The sequence below is a fragment of the Triticum dicoccoides genome, chromosome 2B, assembly GCF_002162155.2.
Source record: "Triticum dicoccoides isolate Atlit2015 ecotype Zavitan chromosome 2B, WEW_v2.0, whole genome shotgun sequence".
In the NCBI taxonomy this organism is placed as follows: domain Eukaryota; kingdom Viridiplantae; phylum Streptophyta; class Magnoliopsida; order Poales; family Poaceae; genus Triticum; species Triticum dicoccoides.
This window is the reverse complement of record NC_041383.1, coordinates 63,318,728-63,328,444: the sequence shown is the minus strand read 5'-3', so window position 1 is coordinate 63,328,444 and position 9,717 is coordinate 63,318,728.

Here is a 9,717-nt window from a genome sequence, read left to right as displayed (position 1 = left end):
CTAAGTATTTAAAAAACCCACCGAGTGGAGGGCAACCCTCCCACTCGGGGGCTTAGCTGCAGTCCAGTACTCGCCTAAGGATTTAAAAATTCCACCGAATGGAGAGCAACCCTCCCACTCGGGGGCTTAGTTGCAGTCCAGTACTCGCCTAAGTATTTAAAAATCCCACCGAGTGGAGAGCAACCCTCCCACTCGGGGGCTTAGCTGCAGTCCAGTACTCACCTAAGTATTTAAAAATCCCACCGAGTGGAGAGCAACCCTCCCACTCGGGGGCTTAGCTGCAGTCCAGTACTCGCCTATGTATTTGAAAATCCTACCGAGTGGAGAGTGACCCTCCCACTCGGGGGCTTAGCTGAAGTCCAGTACTCACCTAAGTATGAAATCCATTCCGATCCGCAAGGACGATGAGGTGCAGGTCGACTGCTGCCTTCTCCTTCGGAGCTACGCCACAAATACAACGTGCGCTTTGCAAGGACGACGAGGTGCAGGTCGACTACTGCCTTCGGTACCTGTCAATCGACTCAGGAGTGTTCCACTCGACAGACTCGAAGACACTTGACCATGAAGCCAACCACTCGACAGCCAGAAGATCTAAAGTCACTCTGCACACAAACGGTCGGCCATTAAGAAGCTTTTATGGTGATCATAGCACTTTATTTGTGGTGTTATCAGTAACGCCCGATCTTAATGTACCTTAAACCCTACATAACTGAGGGCCGGAGGGGTCTGGAGAACTCTATATAAGCCACCCCCTCCTTAGTGTAAAGGGTTTGCACCCCTGTAATTCATACACACATAATCCAGTCGACCGCCTCCGGGCTCCGAGACATAGGGCTGTTACTTCCTCCAAGAAGGGCTTGAACTCGTAAACCTCTTGTGTATATAACTACTCCATAGCTAGGATCTTGCCTCTCCATTCCTACCCCCCTACACTACTGTCAGACTTAGAACCACGACAGTAATCGCCTCCAATAATTGTTGGCTGATGATCTTCAATAAATAAGTTGTGAAGCTTAGATATGAAATCATCTTTACCATCTTCATAAGGAGATCCATACACTGCTATAAATCTAAAAGTCTTGCCACTGTTCTTGTGGGTTAGGCTGCAAGAAAAAGAGAAAAGGAGGGAGCTCCAACTGCTGATGTCAAAGATATCAGAGTCAACCCCCACCAACACACCCCCTGAGGTGCCTACAGCAGGCAGGTGGTGCCAGATATAACTAATATTATTACTAATGGATTTCAAGAAAGAAGTAGAAAGACTCTCCTTCTTAGTTTCTTGAAAAGCTACAATACTGGGTTTGTGTTTGGCTAGGGTCTCAATAATGCAAGTTCTTTTGCCAGGGTATGTAATCCCTCTAATATTCCAAAAAATGGCATTCATTGAAAGAGTTTTTTCCATGGTGCTTGCCCTGTCCATAGTTGGAAATCTTCTCCCACAAAACACTTTGGTTCAGATGTGTGTGTGGGATCACACATCCAATCCCTTTAGGAGTAAAGGGGGAGACATTGGAAGCTATTAGTTCTTCCTGACTAGGCAGCCCTTCAAGCTTGCTAGCAGTTTTTTTTACCTAATATAGGGTATTCAACTAAACTATCAATGTTTGGTGGCCCTTCAGGCCTCACATCATTTCTATTAGCTACAACAGGTGTCAAAGTTCTACTTCTATCTTGCTTGGTATTTTCAATTTTTTGTCCTTCAGACATTTGAAAAGCACCGTCAAACATGTTAGTTGTATGGTCTTCCTGACCAGAATCTATTTTTACCCCTATCTTACAAGCTACTACAATGAATTTAGGACCAGAAAAGTGCTCAAAGGAATTTCTAACAATGGTACCTTTGCTGTTTTTCTTTTCAGTCTCCAAATTCTGCGCTTTTTTGTTGTTTATGGCAATTTCTAGCATTAATCTGCCTCCTACATCAACTCTACTGCTCTTCCTCTGTGCTTGCACTAGTCCCCATTTGTTGTTAGGTTTTAGGGTTTCCTGTTTTTCCTTCACCACACATGCAGCAAACTGTGGGCTGAAGATCACTTCTTCTTCCTCAGTTATGTTTTCCTCCACAGAATTATTGCTTTCTAATTCATCCTCATCCTCCATCAACTCCATTTCTTGAAGGAGGTTGTAGCTCTGCCCTATTAAGGAGGGTTCTTGCAGTTGCTATACACAGTTGAAGACTTTTTGTTTTAAGCTTTGGTTTGAGTTGCCACCAACAGATTTGCTGCTTTGCAAGGAGTGTGAGGATCCAGTTCCAGATGATCCTTTCTTTCTGTTGTTCATCTCTTCATCTTTTTTGTTCTTGTCCAATGCAGCCTCAGTACTGTTGTCCTCCAGGTCCTCATCTATGGGTTCCTCTATGTCTGCCTCTTCTACAGGTAGTTCCACATTGATCTTTATCTTGAACAGGTGGTCTCCAATTCCAAACAGCCTATCAGATGGGATTTTTGTATGATCCTTGCACCTGATCTTGATTCTGACAGTTTCAAAGAAGGACTTGAAGTTACCAAGCCAATCCACATGAATCAGTGTCCCAAAGACTGATGCAAACTGTTCCAGAACACTCCACTCATCCCAAGCTGGTGCAATCCCTTCCAATTGAAGCCATACTTTTTGGAGTTCACTATAGTGTTCTAGGGTTCCTTTCCAGACCTCTACATTCACTGTCACCCCCTCCATTTCAGGCAGTCCAAACAGTGGATATCTAGCAACACTGTCAACAGGAATGTGAGGGAATTTAACCAAGAAAGTCCACTCATCTAGCTTCCTGAGCTGCCAAGGCCAATTTGTCTTGTATATCAGGGAGAAGTTGTGTCCTAGTTCCCGTTTATTGACTTGCCCTGCCTCCACATAGACCAAGCTAACATTCCTCCTCATTCCTATGTGCTGATCATTCACATCTGGTACATCAATTTGGTGGTATCCTAGTCCAGGAGCTCCACTGCTAACATACTTAGCTGGATTCCTTGGCTTCTTTCTCACTGGGCAATCCTCTACTTTATGAGTCACTAATTTGCAGATGAAACACACAGGTGGCTTGGGACAGTTTGTTTTGTGATGTCCAGGCTCTCCACAACTATAGCAAATCACATCTGCATATTCAGTAGCTTCTACTTCATCTGGCTTAGGGAAAGGCTGCTTGTTCTTCCCAAAATTTCTCCCCTTCTTCCGCTGAAAGGTATTACTTCCTGCATTGCTTCCTTGTCCCTGCCCTTGATTCTGTGTCTTCTGACCAGTACTTTGAGCATTCTGCTTCCCCGGTTTCTGGCCTCCCTGCCCATCTTTCTGGTGCTGCTCAGCAAAACCCTCAACCAATTCTTGCTCACGCAGCTCGTTCCCTTCCCACGGCCTAGGGCCTCCACGCCACTGCGGCATCTGTGGGGGAGGTGGCTAGTACGCTCCAGGGAACCATGGCGGCGGGATCTGCGGACCTCCAGGGAAACCAAAGCCGAACTGAAACTGGGGTGGAGGTGGACCGAATTGCGGATCGAATTGCTGCTAGTTACTTGCCTGCGGGGGATCAGCTTGTTTGCTTCTATGGTTCCCCCCTTTTCCTCTTCCTCTGCCTCTTCCCTGGTTGTCAGCCATAGCTCAGATCTTCGAACGGAGCTCTAGATCGATCTCGACGTGGGTGGCTAGTTGAGAGGGGTCGAGCAGATTAGATGCGGCAGCGAGGTGGCAGTCGTTGACGATGATGGAGTGGGTGGAGTGGATGTGGCTGCGGAGGCGGCTTTTCTCGATCCAAACCAGGAGTTGGGGTTTGGTTTCCTCCCCCGCTGCTAGCCACAACTGCCCAAAATACTCCCTCGCAGCCAAGTCTTCTTCCTGTTTTGCCCCTAAATCCAAGTCAGCAACCCCTGCAAACTTGCGGTCCCTGACAGGTAGGGCCGGCCTGGTGGCGTAACAAGGGAAACCCCCCACGGTGACCACAGGCTCGAAATCCTGGTGAACTGCTCCCGGCTCCGGCGGCCGCAGAGCTCGATGCTTCTCCGAGAACTCGATGCGGCGGCGTGCTGAATGTTCCCCCGCCCATCGAAGAGGAGTCGCGAATTAGAACCTCGAGCTTTTCCCTGCCGAGCTTGGGGAACGAGGCAAGGTGGATTCGCAGATCCGCGGCGAAATCGTCATGGGAGAGGATTCTGCAGCGACCAAAACACCCTCCATTTTGCCCTCTGCTTCGGCAGGTGCGACGCTGCTTCTGCCCGGGCTGATCTGATCACCTCCTCCAGGGAGGCGGTTGACCCCAGCAGCATGCGGGCCATCTCCTCCTCCGACGCCTCCACACAAATCCTGATGACTAATTTCCTCAGCGAGTCTCTGCTCCCCGGCTGTCGTATCAACCTCGCCATCCTCGCACGGTGCTCCTCCTCCATTGCCCTGTCCTCCACCGAAATCTCCCCCTCGTTGTTGCTGTTGTGGCATCTCAGATCTGGGATTCTGTGGCGCCCTCTCATCAGCGTGGGAGGGGGACAGAGCGGTGGGTGGTGCCGGTGAGGTGGCGGCGGCGAGAGCTGGAGACACGGGGTCTAAGCGCGGTGACGGCGGGCGAAGTGGTGGGGACTGATGTGGCGGAGCGCAGCGGCAGCAGTGGTGGTGTTGGTAGGTGGAGGTGGAGCTCATTTTCAACCTCTCTGGAGGTGGAGGTGGAGGTGGAGCTCATTTCCAACTTCTGTTGTGTACTATTCAGTGTGGATTTTCTGATTTTTGTACCTTGAGAAATATTTCAAAATAAGTGGAGGTGGAGATTGAGATGGATGCCAGTGGCCAGTGAGTGGGAGATCGATATGACCTAAAGAAAATAAGTTTTGCAGTGTGCCGCTGCCGGCGAGTGGTTCTCCAGTAGTAAGAAACAACACGCCTATGCCTACAAATTTTAACCACCAAATGCGTTCACACATTTCTAGGTTGGTTACCGTAACGCTCCGGATTCGATGCGCCAGATGTGTTGCAGTTATTCGCCATCGCTTCCATGTAATTTGTCTGCGTGTTGCATTTTGCCATGTCATCATCTGTATTTCATCTGCATGTTTTTCAAAACTTGCATCCTTTTGGGTTCCCCCGGTTCTCACCGTTGTCCGTTCTAAGCCCAACCACACTCGCACGCACCCGTCGCCCCTCTCAGACCTTATTTCATGAGTGGTATAAAAATCGTTCTCGGAATGGGCCGCGATTTGCTGAGTGACCTTGGTATATCACCGGTAGACCGCCCGTCAAATTTCGTTCCATTTGGAGGTCGTTTGATGCCCCAACGGTTAACCGCGTAGCCCAAAACCTCTCTCTCTTTGCAGCCCAGCCCCTCTTCACTGCAGCCCATGAGCCCATCCAAACCCCCTCCACACTCTCGGTCATTCGATCATGATCGTGTGGGCGAAAACCGCACCTCATTTGGACACTCCTAGCTCCCTCTACTGATAAATAGGCCTCTTCCCGTCCAAATCCAGGTTCAAACCCTAGCCTCTCTCCCTCTTAGCAGCCGGACGTGTCCGCCCGCCGTCGGACACCCCCGTGCTGCCGCCCGCAGCCACTCCCCTCGCGCCATGTGGCACTCCGCCACCGCGCGCCACGTGGCACTACACCACCGCGCGCCGTCGCCGGCCCGCGAGGCCTGCACGGGGCCCCCGAAGCCGATCGCGCCGCCGCCGCCCGTTCGCTCGCGCCCCATCACTGCCGAGCGCCCCGCCGCCCTCGGTCTCCCCGATCCAGATTGCATCGGGAGAGACGAACGGCCACGTGGGCCACCGCATCCCTCCGGCCCAGCTAGCTGGCCCGCTCCCTCCTCTGCACGACCTGGGCCGAGCCCATGGGTGAGCAAACCCCAGATCTTCGCTCGATGCACGTTTTAACTATTCTATGCTCACGTGTTTTTATGCTAAGTCCTGAATCTGCATTATTTTGTGTACATCTTCAACTTGTCATATCTCCATGTCCGTGGCTCCAAATCATGCATATAATATATCAAAATGTTTGTTGTGACATGCTCTTAATTTTGTTACATTGTGCCATGCTTGTTTGAGTCCATCTTGATGCCCTAATCATCGTTGCAAGAGTGCTATATGATGTTAACTGCTGTCTGCTAACAGTACTTGGTGATTTGCCTTTTTCATTGCATTTTGTGTGTGCATCCGATGAGATTGATGTCTACATGAGTTTTGAGCTACATCATGCCATCTTTAAAGTGGTGCAATCCATGTATTTTTTAAGTCTTCAAGTGAGTGCATCAAGCTCGTGAAGTAGGGTACTTGCCATTACTGTTTTCCTAGGCTGAATCTGTCATTTCGTGATGCTTTGTAAACCTGCTGCTACAAGTCATTCTGTTCATAATTTGGAGATGTTCACTAAGGATGTTTTGTTATACATGTCATTCTATATCCTTCAGTGCCCTTGGTTGCATTTATAGCTTGCAGTACATTGTTCATATCATGCTCCAAAGTTGCTAAATAATGTTGTTGTCATCCTGTTAACATTAAGTTTAGTTTTTCCATGTGTTTTGTTAGTTATCCATGTACCCTATGAACTTTCTCTTGCCATTCTTAGCTTTATAAATATGTCATCATACTGTTGGTCACCTTGTCATGCCATGTATTGCTTTGTAGTGAGTGGTACAAGCTCACCAACATGCCTACATATTGTTGTTCCTGCCATGTCTGAATCTGTCATATCATTTGCCATGTTTGCATGGATCCTACCATCTTTTCTGTTGATCTTTGGAATAAGTTCAGTAAGGGAGTTGTGTTCTTTGTCTTTAGTATTAGCATGCCATGCCTTTGTTTTCCATTATAAGTTCCTGTAGGATGTTGTTTGATAGCTCTAAACATTGCAACGGATGTTATTTCTGCTATGTCTATAAACTGTTATTATTTGCAATCTTGCCATGTCCTTTTGAGCATGTTCTTGTGATTTCTGGAGATAGCTCAGTGTTCATGTTTTGCTGTGCTTTACCTGTACATAATGCCCATGACTTTTGTTTTCATGTTGAGGTGTTGTAGCATATTTCCATGATGCTTGCTAGAAGCCTAGTTGCTGTTTTGGACAGCTTGTCCTTTAAACTTGTAGAGTGTACGTGTTGAACCGTTGCTCCGTTTTGAGTGTGCTCTATATGAAACTTGATTAGAATTGCATGTAGTTTCATATTATCATGTTGCATCCATGTTTTGAGAGTGTTTGCTTGATGTTTGTATGCATTTTGCATTAATGCCATGTTTAACTTGTTTTGCTCATATCTTCTAGGCCGTAGCTCCGAACTAAATGAACTATATATGTAACTTGACTAGAATTTTATGTAGATCATCTTGGTGCATCTTAACTTGATGTTTAACAACTTGAACATAAGGTTTCTTCAGATCTGGACCAACTTCTAAATTTACATATGGGGTCTTTCCGGAATTTGTTATATGTTGTTATCGGCCTCATTTAAACTTGCTTTGATGTTTTGCTCTTGTATGCATCATCTCTTGCCACGAGTAGCCTCATATAGCCTTTGTCATGCATCACACTTGGTTGACCATCATGCCTTGGCTATGTGTTGTGTGTTTACCGTGTGTTTTCTTCTTTCCGGTTGTGCTTCTTCTCGTTAGTTCCTGTTTCATTGCGTCCGTGAGGATTCGTTCGACCATGCTTGGTTCATCTTCGTGGCTTCATCTTCTTCATGGACTCGTTCTTCTTCCTAGCAGGATTTCAGGCAAGATGACCATCACCTTGGATCTCATTACTATGATTGCTATGCTAGTTGCTTCATTCTATCTCTATGGTGCGCTACCTATCACTTGCTCTTCAAGCCTCCGAAATTGCCATGTCAGCCTCTAACCTTTTTCACCCTTCCTAGCAAACCATTGCTTGGCTATGTTACCGCTTTGCTTAGCCCCTCTTATAGCGTTGTTTGTTGCACGTGACGTTGAAGATTGCTCCATGATCGACAGGATTATGTTGGGATATCACAATATCTCTTATTTAATTAATGCATCTATATACTTGGTAAAGGGTGGAAGGCTCGGCCTTATGCCTGGTGTTTTGTTCCACTCTTGCCGCCCTAGTTTCCGTCATACCGGTGTTATGTTCCTTGATTATGCGTTCCTCACGCGGTTGGGTGATTTACGGGATTGACAGTTCGCTTGGAATAAAACTCCTCCAGCAAGGCCCAACCTTGGTTTTACCATTTGCCTCACCTAGACTTTTTCCCATGGGTTTTCGGAGCCCGAAGGTCATCTTTATTTACCCCCCGGGCTCGTGCTCCTCCGAGTGCTGGTCCAAACTAGAGCACCGTGCGGGACCGTCCCTTGGCAACTTGGGTTACGCTGGTACCTGTACGCTTCACTCATCCGGTGTGCCCTGAGAACGAGATATGTGCAGCTCCTATCGGGATTTGTCGGCACAGTCGGGTGGTCTTGCTGGTCTTGTTTTACCATTGTCGAAATGTCTTGTAAACCGGGATTCTGAGACTGATCGGGTCTTCCCGGGAGAAGGAATATCCTTCGTTGACCATGAGAGCTTGTGATGGGCTAAGTTGGGAGACCCCTGCAGGGTATAAACTTTCGAGAGTTGTGCCCGCGGTTATGTGGAAGATGGGAATTTGTTAATGTCCAGTTGTAGATAACTTGGCACCAGATTCGAATTAGAACGCATCAACCGCGTGTGTAGCCGTGATGGTCTCTTTTCGGCGGAGTCCGGGAAGTGAACATTGTTTGGGTTATGTTTGAACGTAAGTAGGAGTTCAGGATCACTTCTTGATCATTGCTAGGTTCACGACCGTTCCGTTGCTTCTCTTCTCTCTCTTATTTGCGTATGTTAGCCACCATACTTGCTTAGTCGCTGCTGCAACCTCACCACTTTACCCCTTCCTTACCCATTGAGCTTTGCTAGGCTTGATACCCATGGTAATGGGATTGCTGAGTCCTCGTGGCTCACAGATTACTACAACACCAGTTGCAGGTGCAGGTTATGCGATGATCATGACGCGAGAGCAATGCTTACTAGTTTTGGAGTTCTTCTTCTGCTTCTTCCTCGATCAGGGGATAGGTTCCAGGTTGGCAGCCTGGCCTAGCAGGGTGGATGTTGTTTGAGTTTCTGTTTGTGTTTCATCCGTAGTCGGATGTTGCCCTTATGTATGATGATGTTGTATTCGTGTGGCATTCTATGCCTCTTGTATGTATCCCCTACTATTATGTAATGGTATGATGTAATGATATCAACCTTGCAAAAGCATCTCCAATATGTGCTTCTAGCCTTAGTGGGACCTTCAAGTTCCTTTAGGATAGGGTCGCATATTGGGCGTGACATATTGGTATCAGAGCCTCGACCGACCATAGGAGCCCCCTTGATTGATCGTGTAGTTTGGCTGTTGTCGAGTCTAGAAGAAAGCTGTTTTCGGAGTCTAGTTATATCGGAGAGTAGGAATTCTTTTTACTCCTCTACCCCTTCGTCGCTCTGGTGAGGAATCTTGACGTAGGTGTTTTGAATTACTCCCCCCCCCTTCAAATTTTCTTTAGGATCACGTAGTTGGTTTTTTGATCGTGTTCCTCAGCTCTTTGCATCCGGTGCATTTCTCGTCAAGATGATTCGACCCTCCTTGTTTTTGCAAGTTCAATCCTCAGTTTTTTTTCTTTTCCCACCCACCCACCCCTTCTTCTTCTTGGAACCGGAGTCTGTAATCGAGTATCCATCCTACTCGTGCGAAGCTTTTGCATTCTTTCAACCGCTGTTTCCTCTTGAAGTTATTCATCGATT